The following is a 5,000-nucleotide window of genomic DNA, read 5'->3' as shown; positions in this document are numbered from 1 at the left end:
ACCTAACTGTGGCTGTACCAGTTTATCGCTTAACCTAACTGTGGCTGTACCAGTTTATCGCTTAACCTAACTGTGGCTGTACCAGTTTATCGCTTAACCTAACTGTGGCTGTACCAGTTTATCGCTTAACCTAACTGTGGCTGTACCAGTTTATCGCTTAACCTAACTGTGGCTGTACCAGTTTATCGCTTAACCTAACTGTGGCTGTACCAGTTTATCGCTTAACCTAACTGTGGCTGTACCAGTTTATCGCTTAACCTAACTGTGGCTGTACCAGATTATCGCTTAACCTAACTGTGGCTGTACCAGATTATCGCTTAACCTAACTGTGGCTGTACCAGATTATCGCTTAACCTAACTGTGGCTGTACCAGATTATCGCTTAACCTAACTGTGGCTGTACCAGATTATCGCTTAACCTAACTGTGGCTGTACCAGATTATCGCTTAACCTAACTCAATTTGTCCCTTAACCTAACTCAATTTGTCCCTTAACCTAACTCAAGTTGTCCCTTAACCTAACTCAATTTGTCCCTTAACCTAACTCAATTTGTCCCTTAACCTAACTCAATTTGTCCCTTAACCTAACTCAAGTTGTCCCTTAACCTAACTCAAGTTGTCCCTTAACCTAACTCAAGTTGTCCCTTAACCTAACTCAAGTTGTCCCTTAACCTAACTCAATTTGTCCCTTAACCTAACTCAATTTGTCCCTTAACCTAACTCAATTTGTCCCTTAACCTAACTCAATTTGTCCCTTAACCTAACTCAATTTGTCCCTTAACCTAACTCAAGTTGTCCCTTAACCTAACTCAAGTTGTCCCTTAACCTAACTCAAGTTGTCCCTTAACCTAACTCAAGTTGTCCCTTAACCTAACTCAAGTTGTCCCTTAACCTAACTCAAGTTGTCCCTTAACCTAACTCAAGTTGTCCCTTAACCTAACTCAATTTGTCCCTTAACCTAACTCAAGTTGTCCCTTAACCTAACTCAATTTGTCCCTTAACCTAACTCAATTTGTCCCTTAACCTAACTCAATTTGTCCCTTAACCTAACTCAATTTGTCCCTTAACCTAACTCAATTTGTCCCTTAACCTAACTCAAGTTGTCCCTTAACCTAACTCAAGTTGTCCCTTAACCTAACTCAAGTTGTCCCTTAACCTAACTCAAGTTGTCCCTTAACCTAACTCAAGTTGTCCCTTAACCTAACTCAATTTGTCCCTTAACCTAACTCAATTTGTCCCTTAACCTAACTCAATTTGTCCCTTAACCTAACTCAATTTGTCCCTTAACCTAACTCAATTTGTCCCTTAACCTAACTCAAGTTGTCCCTTAACCTAACTCAAGTTGTCCCTTAACCTAACTCAAGTTGTCCCTTAACCTAACTCAAGTTGTCCCTTAACCTAACTCAAGTTGTCCCTTAACCTAACTCAAGTTGTCCCTTAACCTAACTCAATTTGTCCCTTAACCTAACTCAAGTTGTCCCTTAACCTAACTCAAGTTGTCCCTTAACCTAACTCAATTTGTCCCTTAACCTAACTCAATTTGTCCCTTAACCTAACTCAATTTGTCCCTTAACCTAACTCAATTTGTCCCTTAACCTAACTCAATTTGTCCCTTAACCTAACTCAAGTTGTCCCTTAACCTAACTCAAGTTGTCCCTTAACCTAACTCAAGTTGTCCCTTAACCTAACTCAAGTTGTCCCTTAACCTAACCCACGTTGTCCCTTAACCTAACCCACGTTGTCCCTTAACCTAACCCACGTTGTCCCTTAACCTAACCCACGTTGTCCCTTAACCTAACCCACGTTGTCCCTTAACCTAACCCACGTTGTCCCTTAACCTAACCCACGTTGTCCCTTAACCTAACCCACGTTGTCCCTTAACCTAACCCACGTTGTCCCTTAACCTAACCCACGTTGTCCCTTAACCTAACCCACGTTGTCCCTTAACCTAACCCACGTTGTCCCTTAACCTAACCCACGTTGTCCCTTAACCTAACCCACGTTGTCCCTTAACCTAACCCACGTTGTCCCTTAACCTAACCCACGTTGTCCCTTAACCTAACCCACGTTGTCCCTTAACCTAACCCACGTTGTCCCTTAACCTAACCCACGTTGTCCCTTAACCTAACCCACGTTGTCCCTTTGCCTAACATAGTTCACTGCTCGGAATCTCTGGTGTCGTTGTTATCCTCATGTAGATGTCTTGCGAGTGTTGCTTACTTTCCACATATTCCTGCTATCCACTGTCAATTGTACTGCAATAGGACTATATCGCCGACCCCCCCCCTCCCCCCCCTCTGTCCCCCTCTGTCCCCCTCTTTGTGTCTCTGTCCTCTCAAGCTGGTCGGTCTGGCGTTTGAGTGTTAAATGAGCCTCGCAGCTGTTCAGTTGCATTCAGATGTCGACGCCCTCAGTGTACGTCGTGGTATGGTCTGTGTCCATTGTCCGCTGATGTCGTACGCGTAACCCACACGCTGTACCGATCATCGGTCGTTACGTACAGAGTGAAGTAGTGTGATACGTGTGACCGTACGCTGGCTGTGCCCAACGGTGTCGAATCTCAATTTCCATATGTTGTGCTTGATGCTACTTGTCTCGTCTCCCAATAACAGCTAGGTTGCACTGTGGTACGCCGTAGAGGCGTGTGGGAGGAACGTACGAACGCATTGTATGTCACCCTGGGTCGCTGGGGGTGGTGGTGCGGTGAGTCAGGTCAGGTCAGGTCAGCGTGAGCCGTCTGATGTAGTGACGCGTGTATTCCGACTTTGTCGTATTGCCTCACACAAAGTGCTACCCTGGTGGACCGCGTTCCATATCTGGGACATGCCGCAGATGCCGGTTGACAGTGGATCGCGGAAGGTACATCGCATACGTGCGCGGGCCACCTTCCACGTGTTCTCTTCTGCACATGTCGCAGTGTGTATGTGGTCTGATGTAGCGTGTCGTGACACATGACATCCTGGCATGCAAGAATTGTTGAATTCGCAAATGTAGGTGGACATCTACGTTTACTGCCCAAGATACGCAAATGAACTGGAAATCCGTTGTTGAGCGGTTGTTCACGCTGGAGGTGAATCTGTGATGGCGACGATCGGTACAGCTATTAACCGGTTGTTTCAGCGGTACCCGCCACATCCACACGCGTGACTAGGCCCATGTGGGTATGAAGCGATACGCGGCGGTGGCTTGGTGGGACTGTTCCCGGCCGGTGAAGGGGGGCCGCCCGGCGTGTTGGCCGCGCGCTGCGTGGGCGCACGCGCAACAGGCGGCTGGTGGGGGGCGCCGAGTGGCAGGAGCGCCAGCCGACGGGCCCGGCAGGCGGCGCAGCTACGCTGCGGCGCACCCTGCACGCGGCGCCTGGCGGCCAAAGTTGGTTCAGCCGAGCCCGGTGCGAAGCGCGGTGGACATCTGCAGTGTGCTGGTCTGATTGAGGACTGTGTGCGTTGAGGATGCGCCGCCGCCTGGCACTCGGCGCCGCGACGCCGTCTGCTGCTCGGTCGCCCCAGCGGTTCTCGCAGGTGGTTTGTATCGCAGTTGTGCGGACGTGTTGGCGCGTGCGCTGTGCTGGGAGAGTTCGCTTCTGCACCCAAGTGGGGCTTTGCCCTTGTGTGGCGCTGGCGTTGGAGCTGCCGGTCACCATAGGTGGCGCGTGTTGTCTCCCGCCGGCAATGCCACGACAGCACGCTCCCGGGCCTCTGTCGGCAGCGGCAAGCTCAGTTGGGAGCAAGGGTGTTCGCACTAAAACCGTCTACTCGCCTAACTCCGGGCGATTGCGCCTCTCTCGAAACCGACCAAGTACCTAGGACGGCGCTGCGCGCCGCCGGGACCTGAGAGGGTTTCGAGGTGTATCGTGCAGGGGAGCTCGGCCTCCTCCTGTTTGCAGAATAATTGAGCGGACGCTTGCGTGTTCGCGCGGGCCCCCGGGACACACTCCCGGGCGGCCGGCTGCTCAGCTCTAGTTGACGCAGCTCCCTGGTTGATCCTGCCAGTAGTCATATGCTTGTCTCAAAGATTAAGCCATGCATGTCTCAGTACAAGCCGCATTAAGGTGAAACCGCGAATGGCTCATTAAATCAGTTATGGTTCCTTAGATCGTACCCACGTTACTTGGATAACTGTGGTAATTCTAGAGCTAATACATGCAAACAGAGTCCCGACCAGAGATGGAAGGGACGCTTTTATTAGATCAAAACCAATCGGATTGGCTTGTCTGGTCCGTTTGCCTTGGTGACTCTGAATAACTTTGGGCTGATCGCACGGTCCTCGTACCGGCGACGCATCTTTCAAATGTCTGCCTTATCAACTGTCGATGGTAGGTTCTGCGCCTACCATGGTTGTAACGGGTAACGGGGAATCAGGGTTCGATTCCGGAGAGGGAGCCTGAGAAACGGCTACCACATCCAAGGAAGGCAGCAGGCGCGCAAATTACCCACTCCCGGCACGGGGAGGTAGTGACGAAAAATAACGATACGGGACTCATCCGAGGCCCCGTAATCGGAATGAGTACACTTTAAATCCTTTAACGAGTATCTATTGGAGGGCAAGTCTGGTGCCAGCAGCCGCGGTAATTCCAGCTCCAATAGCGTATATTAAAGTTGTTGCGGTTAAAAAGCTCGTAGTTGGATTTGTGTCCCACGCTGTTGGTTCACCGCCCGTCGGTGTTTAACTGGCATGTATCGTGGGACGTCCTGCCGGTGGGGCGAGCCGAAGGGGTGCTTTCGCGTCCCGAGGCGGACCCCGTTTAAATCCTACCAGGGTGCTCTTTGTTGAGTGTCTCGGTGGGCCGGCACGTTTACTTTGAACAAATTAGAGTGCTTAAAGCAGGCAAGCCCGCCTGAATACTGTGTGCATGGAATAATGGAATAGGACCTCGGTTCTATTTTGTTGGTTTTCGGAACCCGAGGTAATGATTAATAGGGACAGGCGGGGGCATTCGTATTGCGACGTTAGAGGTGAAATTCTTGGATCGTCGCAAGACGAACAGAAGCGAAAGCATTTGCCA

At 50.3% G+C, this 5,000-nt stretch overlaps 1 non-coding gene across 1 annotated transcript in view; it reads left to right on the top strand.

Annotated features, from left to right (window-relative positions):
• The first annotated feature begins 3,967 nt into the window (after positions 1-3,967).
• The window catches only part of LOC126327528 (small subunit ribosomal RNA), a 1,893-nt gene continuing 860 nt past the window's right edge, over positions 3,968-5,000 (top strand). The window contains exon 1 of the ribosomal RNA XR_007561337.1: positions 3,968-5,000. This exon is cut by the window's right edge and continues 860 nt beyond it. This is a non-coding gene — a ribosomal RNA (small subunit ribosomal RNA).

The sequence above is a fragment of the Schistocerca gregaria genome, unplaced genomic scaffold, assembly GCF_023897955.1.
Source record: "Schistocerca gregaria isolate iqSchGreg1 unplaced genomic scaffold, iqSchGreg1.2 ptg001053l, whole genome shotgun sequence".
Lineage (NCBI taxonomy): Eukaryota > Metazoa > Arthropoda > Insecta > Orthoptera > Acrididae > Schistocerca > Schistocerca gregaria.
This window is presented reverse-complemented; position numbering and strand designations above follow the sequence as displayed.